This window comes from Cyprinus carpio, chromosome A6 (genome assembly GCF_018340385.1).
Source record: "Cyprinus carpio isolate SPL01 chromosome A6, ASM1834038v1, whole genome shotgun sequence".
In the NCBI taxonomy this organism is placed as follows: Eukaryota; Metazoa; Chordata; class Actinopteri; order Cypriniformes; family Cyprinidae; genus Cyprinus; species Cyprinus carpio.
The window spans coordinates 32,998,200-33,010,100 of NC_056577.1; positions in this window are offsets into that span (position 1 = coordinate 32,998,200).

Below are 11,901 nucleotides of genomic sequence, written 5' to 3' on the forward strand. Positions count from 1 at the left end.
GTGAATGTCCATAATACTTAATACCACAGTACTTTTTTGTAAGTGGTGGTATTACAGTATAGTAATGTCAGACATGGTCATGCCATGGTAATTTACCATAGTACTGTACCATAGTACTCCAAGGTTTTGCTAAGATACATTATTTACCAAAGTACCAAATAGTAGTGAGGTACTACCACAGTATTATGGAAATGTACCATGGTATTCTTGGAAGTACCGTTGGGTACAATATAAAAAACCATTGCATATTTCAAAATACCATATTATTTTAATTTTATACAGTACCTATATCACAATACCAAGGTACCACCATAGTGCTTTAAAAAAAAAAAAAAAAAAAACCTTTAAAGTTGTACAAAGTTGAGTATAATTTCCACCAATGTACAAATAAAAAAAAAAAAATGACAAAGATTCTGGAAGCTACTTACAGTTTGAAAGAAATACCAAATGTATGTGTTATGGTTTAACAGCAACTGCTATTTTGGTGTAAACCACAGTTACCATGGTAAACCTTTATATGAGATTAAATAATCATGCTGTTTGGGCATATTTCAGTCTGAACTTAGTGAGTTTTACCTGCTGGTTTATGCCTATATTTGAGAGAGAGAATAAATGGCTGTGAGTGGTGAAGGAGGAGAGTGATCGGGTGGTAAGGAGGATAAACGGGAAAATAACAGCCCTGAAGCAAGAGGCAGAAAATCAGCCGTGGTTTGGCGCTCACCGTGATGGAGCGAGCAAGCTTTTCCGTGCCATACGGGAGTCCTGTGCCCAGATTGTGGATGGTCCAGTCGCTGACTTCGGGGGCGCGGTGCCAAAACCAACATGGCAACTTTACCCGAGTGGTGCGTTTGGCAGAACCAGGATACGTTCATCCCATCATCCCCGTGTCAGGGTGGTGACATGGGCCGCCTGGCAGACTCTTACAAGACTGGAGCTCCTAAGCAGAGGCTTTATGGAAGACCCTGCTGGTTATTATTTCTATTAGCAGGCGTTTTATTCGGCTCCAGATGCCAGCGCTCGCTCTCCACAGATGGTTCTGCTCAGACGGACCGTGTTTGCTTTACTTAAGAGCTGCTTTGCCAAAAACCACTCTGATATTTTTCTTCATCCCCTCTGGTCTCTTCCTCATCTTGTCAGTCTTCGTTTTTGTCTTTGTAGAAGTGATGCCTTTTAGCACGCTTGTGTTTGCCTTTTCTGTTTATTCATTTTTTAATGTTTCAACAGGAAGTCAAATCATCAGAATGGCACTTACAGCTCAGCTTTTGGTGTGACAGGTGTTTTTTTTTTTCCCTCTTTAAAATAAATGAATATGCTTTAAACAAGATCAGTTTAAATGAAGAACAAAAATTACATGAAAACACTTCGATATAAACCATGATACCATGATTTTTTTTTTTTTTTTTTTTAACTTTACTCTATTGGAACGATTGTGTTTATACATACAATACTGCCAAAGCTTTATTATTGTATTATCATACAAAACAAGTGAAAGGAAAGAGAAATATTATTACAATAAAATTAAAATTGAATTAAAATAAAATAAGGTGCTAAGTGATGTAAAAATAAACCACACACACACACACACACACACATATTAGGGCTGTTAACGTTAACACATGATTGATTCAAAATATTTAATGCAGTTAACACAAATTTACTGAATCATGTGAAATTGCGTAATTACTCATGATTAAAATGTTTAATCTATTGAAAGCCCTAATATATATCATGACACATGATATTACCACAGTGAATGTCTAAAATAGTCACACTTAGGTCAGAAGAAATATGCAATTATACACCTCCAAAGAAACATGGCATCACTCTGCTATTTTTTGCTAGTGAAGCACAAACCTTGTTAAAAGGTCTTAAGTCACAAAATCAGTCAAGAGTTTTTGCTTATACAATGAAATAACGTTGGCGCCCACTGATTTTCCACAGAAGAAAGTAAGTCATGCTGGTTTGGAACAACATGAGGGTGAGTAACTGATGACAGAATTGTTAAATCACAGAGTCTCTGAAGGTCCTATATCTCTCACGTAGTTTAACTTCTCAGGTTGATCTTGTTTTAAGGACATTTAAATGTGTTATAGGGGAAAAAAGTCACAGATAAGAAGTATGATGTTTCTGTTGTTCTTGTCTGACAATAAGTTGTTTTGACAGTGACATGTAGAGCTGAACGTTTCATGTGACTGTTATGATTGACAAGAACATTTAAACGTGGAAAACTTTGTAACACAATATAACAAACCTAAATCAGACTGAGCTCATTTTCACATGACTTCAACCGCTGATATTTCTCACGATGAGACACAATTCTGGGTTATAGAGGATGTTAAAATTTGACACATGAGTGAGATCAATGATTTTGCTCCTGTTTAATATGAGATTCTGTAAGAGGAGCAGATGACAGCTAAAAAAAAATCTTCACGCACTTGTTGTTTCATTTAAATATCAACATTGTGTCAGCTGTTTCTCCTATACGAACTAGACCTATGAGTCAACAGTTGCCATACAATAAGATTATAGAGCTATAAAATGAAGATTTATGAATATCATGTTGAGATCTCTGACTTTTATTGCAGAATTTGGTATTTTGAGCACATTGTTGAGATCTGAAACTTTAAAGGAGATACATTTGAGATTACTTTTTCTCTTTTCCTCATGAAAAACATCTGAGAATGTGAAAAGTTGTTCATTGAACACTGAATCAATGAGATTCAGTTCTACATTGATTCTCATTGCTGTCTAGACAAAACGGCTGCGATATTAAAGAATCTCATGTGTGATTGTTCTTTCCTGTGGGTATTTTCCCAGTCACTCGTGTCGTAAAACATCTTTTGTGTGTTTGGGACATGACCAGTATTCTGTGTATGACAGCATAACAATGGGGAAATTCCCCGATGTTTTCTTCTGAACATAATGATAGTCACCCGAGGAGGAGGAGGTGAATAGCAGTACTAGTTAACATCGACCACAACCAAAACAAAGGTGCTCTAAAGTTTTTTTTTTTGGGGGGGAGGGGGGCAAATGGACAGTAAATGTGCAATGCGAATGAAGTGTGCAGTGAAAGATTGTTCATTTACATCTGCGTGAGTCCAAATGCAAGTAAACATCAAAAAACATTTTTTTTTTTTTGTCCAATAACCATCCAGAATTCAGGTCTTTCTCCATCTCAGGGCTTGAACTGCACAGGGGTTGTAAGTGAATAAACATCTCCACTGAGAAGATAACACTCCACCCTGAAACCTCTGTTTTTCTGTCTTTCATTCTCTTTTAAATCCACATCTCTGCACTGCCTCTGATTTTTGCTTATTTTGGAGAAGGTAAAAAAAAACAACCACTGGTCGCTTTGAGTTCATCAAACCCTACAAACTCTCTTGAAAACAAAGCTTTACTAGCTGTGAGCTGCGGTCGAAAGGTCATTCAGACTGCGTCCACCAACCGCTTCGTCTGGCATGCAATTAAAAGTTGTTTTGATGGTTTGGATTTGATTGAACTCATACAGTAACGACTTATTGTTATGTCTGGAGCAAAATATGAAAATAAGCCGCCTTTATTGAGGAAATTAAATTCACTGTGAAGCCAGAAGGGAAGGACACTCCCTTTGTGAGCTCATCAAAATGAAAACGCACTGATATTCGAGTGACTGCTGTGGTAACGTCAGTCAGACAGGAGACAACAAGACAAAAAAAATCATTTCTTAATTAGTTTTTTATCTCGCTTTCCACCACATTCTTGAAACAGAAACTACAATATAACAAGACTTGAAAAAATATTAGTTAAGAAAATTATTTTTACTATACCATCTAAGGGAGCACCCTGAGTAGCCAGCTAGTAAATGAACATTACAATAAATAGTGGTGCTGTTGTTATTAACTAAAATAAAACTATTCAAATAATATTTGTAAATATTAATATAAATATTAGTAAAAAAAAAAACTAAAACTTAAAAAAACTATTAATTAATGTTAGAAAAAAATGTTGGAGTAACAACTACTGTACTTGAAATAAAAGGTTTAAGTTGAATTATTAAAATTGCTAAAACTAAAAATGAACATATATTCCTAAAACAATTAAATTTTTACAAATTTAAATATTAATACAAACTATAACAGTATTTAAGTAATACTGAAATAACACTGATACATCACACACAAATATTGGTAATGTAATTATTATAATTGAATATGTACTATTTTATATTATTATTTTATTTATTTTTTCCAAATTAACTTTTTTTTTTTTTTAAAAAACTGATTTTTAACTGATACTTCTTTGGTAGTGAATGGAATTAATTATTATTATTTTTCAGCATTACCAATACATGCAATGTTGCCAAACGAATTTGGTTGGTTTTGATTAAAAGTATATATCAATACAAATAGTTACAGAAGCTTGTTTCCACCATGGAAAAGCTATTTTTTTCTCAGCCTCAGAAATAAACACAGAATTTCAAGAAACTCAGAATTCTGAGTTTATATCATGCAATTCAATTGTTTAACCCCCTCACCACTGGATAAAAAAATGAATAAAATAATTTAGACTTTTTTTTTTTCTCAGAAATGCAAGTTTATATCTCTTTTTTTTCAGAATTACCTCTTTTATTCTGGGTTGGTTACGGCTTCTATAACTAGCTATCAATACAGAAAGTAAAGTAGATAATATTAAAAAAAAAAAATTATAAAAGTGCCTTTGTGGGACCATCTTCATGTTGTAAAGCTCATATGATGCCTTACACTGTCTAAGTATGCTGCTCTTAGGTTTGGGAGCAGCTCTAATGTTGTCAATACAAGTGAATCTGTCAGAACTGTGGGTCAGTGGGGGTGAAAGGCCACGCGGAGGTCATTTGCTTAAAGCATTAATATTGATCTTAAAAGCAGACTGGAGAGAGTCAGGGGAGTAAGTTCATTTCTGCCAGTGTCTTATAAAGAAGCGCGCCTCAGGTGGTTTTGGCGCAAGCCTGAGAGAAACTCAAGGAAGGGGGAAAGACAGAGACCTTAGACTATTTTTGTTCTCACACACAAGGGAGGGCAGGGCAGGTGAGCGGGGGTGTTCGGCACTTCTCAACGCCCGGGGTGACGAGAGAGTACGAAGGTGTGAGAACAAAAAAAGAAAAAGACATTCGGTGCATTTCCTCTCCTGTTCGCCAACTGGCTCTAGGCTGAAGATTTCCCAAACTCTGCCTCTCTCTCTGGCCTTCGCTTGTCACTCAAACCTATGTGAAAACTCCTCCCACTGAGGCTTATCAATGCCTGCACACCATGAGAACCTGTGTCAGGCACTTTCTTTCTCGTCACTTTTACCTGCAGTTTGCATTATAAATTCTTCTGTCTGTATGTAGAGCATGACAGAGTTCCTGAAGTGAAACTCGCATTCATTTTTCTCCAAAAAGAACTGATCCATGAGCTCTTAGGTTATTAAATGATGATATACGCTTATGCAGAAAACACAAGTCAATGTATTTCAACTTAAATAGTTAAACTTTTGGTGTTTAATTACCAAATTTCCAGTGCACATTGCAAAAATGATTTCCTTGCTCAGTATTTTTGACTTGTTTTGAAAGACACATATCTAAACATTTTTTAATTTATACATTAAGGTATTAAGTGAATGTAAAATAATGTATTGCTAAATAATGTAAATAATGTAAAATTAATGTAAATGTAAAATAATGTAAAAACTTTTTTCAACCTTTGTCTTTTTTCTTACACTTTCATGTACTTTTTTAATTCAAATTAAAATGTGTAATATTGCAAGTAAGCGGGTTGGTTTGGTTCAAGTCTTAAAATGTTTTATTGTGGGTTTTTTTTTTTTTTATTCTTATGGAGGAAATTAATGAAATTAAATACTTCCAGCACCAAAGCTGGTAAAAAAAAAAAAAAAAAGAAAAAAAAGTGAGCGTTCTCTCTTTATTTTCCTAATCTACCATACAAACAATCCCAAATAAAAGATAAAAGAAACAAATTGCATTGGTGTATTGTTAAGCTAGCAACACCATATAACGAACATTAAGCGCCCAGAAAAAAGGTGCAAATGCTGTCACTGGAGCAGTACCATTACAGTACTATGTACACATGAGGTACTAATCTTTAAGGTACTTACAGTACATGCACCATTTAGGGGTTAATAAGGTACAAATGCATACTTTTAGAAAGTGTACTGCCCCAGTGACAGCTTTTGTAAAAAAAATTCTGAGAGTGTTTATAATAAATGTAACTATGGGTAAATTATATGTATAAAACGTACAGTCAGACAGTCAGAAAGCTGTGTAGTTTCTGACCTCAATGTTCAAACACGGTTTGTCCTTTGAGCTTTAACAGTCTCCAGTGGAACTGCGTCACGCCCTGTGACTTTATGTGTGTGTGTGTGTGTGTGTGTGTTTGTGTGTGTGTGTGTGTGTGTGTGTGTGTGTGTGTGTGTGGAAGATGCTGGAACGCCTGTCAAACCACATGTAATTAGAACAAGACTGCCATGACCGACACAACTCCACAATGCAATTTATGATTTCTTTAAAGTCATCTTATCTTATTTTAAGATTTTTCCTTTGTTCTTCGATTCACCACACGTTTCATAAATGCTGTCAACCATCACATAGAAGAGGATTTCATGAGAGCAGTCGAACATCTCATTTTCATCATAAAGAAAGAGGGAAATATTAAAGGGGTCATATGATGCGATTTCAAATTTTCCTTTCTCTTTGGAGTGTTACTAGCTCTTGGTGAATAAAGAAGATCTGTGAAGTTGCAAAGCCTAAAGTCTCAAATCCAAAGAGATATTCTTTATAAAAGTTAACACTTGTCTACGCCCTTCTGAAACGGCTCGTTCTAACACCCCCCACATCTCTACGTCAGTATGTGGGAAGATTTGCATAACACCGCCCAGATGTTCACACAAAGATAGAAGGTGTACCTTTAATTCTCGTTGTAGGCGGGGCATAGAGGAGAAACAATACTATACAGTATGTGGAAAATAATGTGTTTTTTGAACATTAAACCACATACACACATTTCATTACACCAAATACACAAAATAATGTTCTTTTTAGCAGCATCATATGACCCCTTTAACATTCGTCAGACCCAGACTTCAACATTTCACATCTACTAAATGCATTACATTTATTTTTATGTTTTATATTTGTTTTTAACAAATGTGCATAGATAATATTTTTCATTAAAAATATTTGTTTTTTATAATAGTATAGAAATATAAAATATTTTAATATATTGTATGTATGCATGTATAAATATATATAATTTATTAAATTATTTATTTTTATATTATATATATACAATTTAATAATATAATGTATAATAATTTATTTATAATTTATAAACTATACATAAATATAAAATAAATATAATTTATTATGATTACACATATCTGAGAAGAAAATATAATGGTTTATGGTGATTCAGCCTAATGAAAATTGAAAGAAAATTAGGTAAAATAAACTAAATAGATTGTGTAATTTATATTTTTAAATTTGGATTTAGACTATTGCTTAATGAAATTGATGAAAGTCAGAAGAATTAAGTGACAGATAAACCACAAAATATGGTTTTATTGGATGCGTGGCTATTGACATTGAAAACAAAATATAAGAAAAGTGTTTTCTCCTCCCTTTGATTTGATTCATATCGAAGGACTGAGAGGTTGTTAACAAATGAGGGTCCAGGTTTACATCTGTTTCCAGCTGCCAGATGCGTAATCTATTATTAATAATTCCCCAAAGCTGGAATCCAATAACTTATCAATAATTCATGCCACTGTGATCAGGCTAAACTAATTACATGACTAGTTAAAAGGTTTAAAGTGTCCAGGTCTTTCTATAAGTGCAGTCAGGTTATTGATCCAGATATTAATATGCCAGATTATTGATACGGTGTGCCCAAGATCACCATTAGTAGCTACAGTATTGACAGAGGATTTTGACATTTGAATGAAAAATTTGGCCAATGATCAGCACTGAAACTCAGATTGAGTCCAAAATTTGTTCGCCATCAGTTTTATTCAATTAGGACTGTTTCTTTACCTCATCACATCTCTCCACTAATGGCTTCCTAATGTACACTGAACTGATCCAAAACTCTGGAGAATATGAGGGCCTGTACAAAACAAAAAAGATGTCTTTAATATCTCAACTGTTTCTCAGACAGATATTGGATTTTATCTTCTAATTCTCAGTTGTCTTTCCTGGACAAAAGGAAGGCCCTTGACATCTCAAACTGTGTTCAGAATTGGCAAAGAGACCCAAGTCTGCCATCGAAGTCAGATACCTCCATATAAACTCAAACATTTCTCATCTAATGATCTGAGCTGCTCTCCACATGCATTTTATAGCTGTATACTCTTACTATATGTCAGTTATTGTCTAGCTTTGGTTACTTTTAGGAATTTTTATTAGATTTAATCATTAAAAATCAAACTGACAATTAATAATCAGTTATAACATACTGACAAGTTGATATTTAAATGTTATAACTGATAAAATAAAATAAAATAAAATAAAATAAAATAAAATAAAATAAAATAAAATAAAATAAAATAAAATAAAATAAAATTGATAATCAACCAATTAAGATAAACTGACAAGTTGATAATTAAATGGAAACGGAATCTTCTGAACAAAGAAAGATCAACCTCAATAAAATAAAGTTTTACTATGTGATCTAAAAGTTCAGCGTAAATATGCACCAACACTTTATCATAACAATTATCCAATATTAAAATGGAGTATGATTACATGTTTGTTGCGTTCACTCCTATTTTTCAGCGTATTGAATAACAGTATTCCTGTGAAGACTAGAGATTGCAAGCTCCTAAATCAAGGCTGACCCATAAGTTTCAGTTGCAGGCCTGTGCTGCTGTTGGGAAGGCAGCTGGAAGGAACAGTTGTTTGGCAGCTCTTAAACAGAGACGTGCTAATGCCAGGACCTGCTGTATTGTTTGGTTAACAATGCTTCAGCGCCTGTGGCCATGCGAAACGCCAGTGTTCTCAGAGACCCTCCTACCTACACCCAGCTTACAGAGGGACAAACAAACAGAAACACAAAGCTATTGAGAACAGCCTCTATTCATTTCCTAACAGTCGCCTCTGCCCGAGGGAGGATACAGATACATGCACACACACACACGCACATGCACAAAATACAAATTCCATCATCATTTGCTCACCTTCTTGTTGTTCAGTTTCCCCAACTAACAAAAATATGTTCTAAGAACATTTAACTAAAGTTTAATGTTTTATAAATGTTTTGTTAACACTTCCATGTATAGTGCATTATGAAAGTATTCATAATGTACATAATATATTTTCATAACTTAGTAACCAAAGTTAAAATGCATTAAAATTTTGCAAATTCTTTGTTACACCTTAAAATGGTTGTTTGTCATTTACTCGTAAGAATACATAAGTATTTTTAAGTTTAAGTATGTAACTGTGGTTACAATTATTCATGAGATCATACAATGCATTATAGTTTTATTAAAGTTAAAACGTTGCCAGAACATTCTGAGAACGTCGCCTGTAAGCTGGGTCTGTGTTCTTTGTGGGAAACACGTACAAAAGCACTTCATGATACAAGACTGGAATAGATGACAGAAATGTTTTTATTTTGGGCGTACTATTCCTTTAAAAGACACAAAGGGGTCTATAAAATCACATACATCCACAAGCGTACATAGATATCTGTACACCTATGGACAAACGTGATAGAGGATGTGTTTTGCTGAACCCACACGCACATCCAGTCACGTTGTATGAAACTTCATGATATCCAGCAGCATAAAGGAGACAGTACAAGGTGCATTAGTCACGGCTGCTCCTTTAAGAGCAAAATAGAAAAAATCCCCCAGTACATGAGCCCTGGGGTCAGGTGCATTTTTGACTGCCGTGGGAACCACAAAATGAAATGTGTGAACGTATCTATCTCAGCTCTGGGGCTGGGCTGGGAAAAGAGAAGAGACGCGCTGTGAAAGACACTCACTCGCACTTTCACACAGTCCTGATCTGTCATAAAGTGTCCAGACTACTCGTGGCCCGGCTTTATTATAAATCATCTGGGGCCTGTTAACTTCAACAGGCCAGAACAGGTGCCAATCAAATGTTATGGCCAACAAATGTGAGTAAAAAAGACACTGTACAACAGAATATAAATGCATGAAAACATCTTGGTACTAAAAGCACTGAAAAAAAAAAAATACAGTAATTTTTATTATTAATATTATGTACAGTATATTCCAATAGATATGTACACTCCATCTAAAACTACTGTACATTAAACAGCATTTTGCTCTTTTAAAAGATTTGGATCATTTGTGCTTTTAAAAACGACTTTGTCTCTGAGCAGTGCAATTTAAAAAACATATAGTGAAGATAAAAAATGTGATTAAAAATGGTGAAAATGTTAAAGAAATTACATTCTTTTATACATTTAAAACCAAATTCTCAACATTAAGTTTTAAAACTACTGAAAATATATTTAATAGGCATAAAAACTTTAGCAATGTACAGATATTTAGCATGCCAATAAATCCACTTGAATTTGAAACCAGAAGCCTAACAAAAGCTAAGATTGATTCCTGACACTGATTAAGGTTTTAATTTTCATCATTTCTTCAGGTATGTGTCATTAGTGTCTGTTTAATGTCTCTTGTAGGTGTCCTTGTTTTTGCGATTCCTGAATGGCATTTTCACATCAGTCAACAAGACAAGACTGAATACCAGTTCATGGGATAATAGTGCTGTTTGTATCAAATACCTTCCTGCAAGGCACTCTTGAATCAGTGCATATTTGACAGAACATACCTGGAAACATTTCTTCAGTTGTTTTTAAGCTAAACAGAAGATTGTACACACCTTTCACTCAGATTTCTGAGAAAAATAAATTTCTTAAAGCAATAGCTCACCAAAAAAATTTTATCTGCTGATCATGTACTCTGCCTCAAGCCTTCCAAGATGTAGATGACTTTGTTTCTTCATGGGAGCAGATTTGGATAAATGTAGCATTACAACAGCTCACCAATGGATCCTCTGCAGTGAATGAGTGCCAAACCATGAAATCTCCTGTTGTCTCTCACATCAAAACCCTGCACCCACATATTTGTTTAGGACTGTTTTAGCTTCTAAATGGTGTTTGATCTGTGCAGATTTCTCTACTGATTCAGATCAGTGGAGAAGCCAGAAGTAATGGTTTGAAGTTAAAAATGTCTTAATAATGGATTTGTTTCTTAAAAACATGCAGCTTTTGTCTTCTCCAGATGTGAACTGATGGACTTGAGTGGTGTGGATTATTGTGATGGTTTTATCAGCTGTTTGGACTCTCATTCTGATGGCACCCATTCACTGCAGAGGATCCATTGGTGAGCAAGTGATACAGTGCTACATTTCTCCATATCTGACAAAGAAACAAACTCATCTACATCTTGGATGGCCTGAGGGTGAATAAATTGTCAGCAAATTTTTATTTTTGGGTGAACTACTTCTTTAACCCCATAACAAGACCATTTTAAACTTTGGGTTCTTTTTTTTAGAACAACAGCAGTGCAAACCCAAATTACATTACATTGCTAAATGTGTGCCGTGTGATGCTAAAATGTTACAGCAAGTTGTTCAGGAACAGAAAACCGCTTACAAGCTATACAGTGCTAACCTCATTAAATATTCATGCACTTTGCACAATTTCAGAAACTTTCACGCTGTGATTATTTTAGCATGCATTTGAATAATTAAAATGGTTTGCATTTGTGTAATTAATGTTTTTAATCTTGTAAATATGCAAATTAGAACATCAATCTAGGGATTGGAAATGTACAGTGTGGAATCTCATTACTTGACTAACCAGACAATAGAATTAAAGGTGTAGTTCACCCAAAAATGAAACTTCTGTCTACATT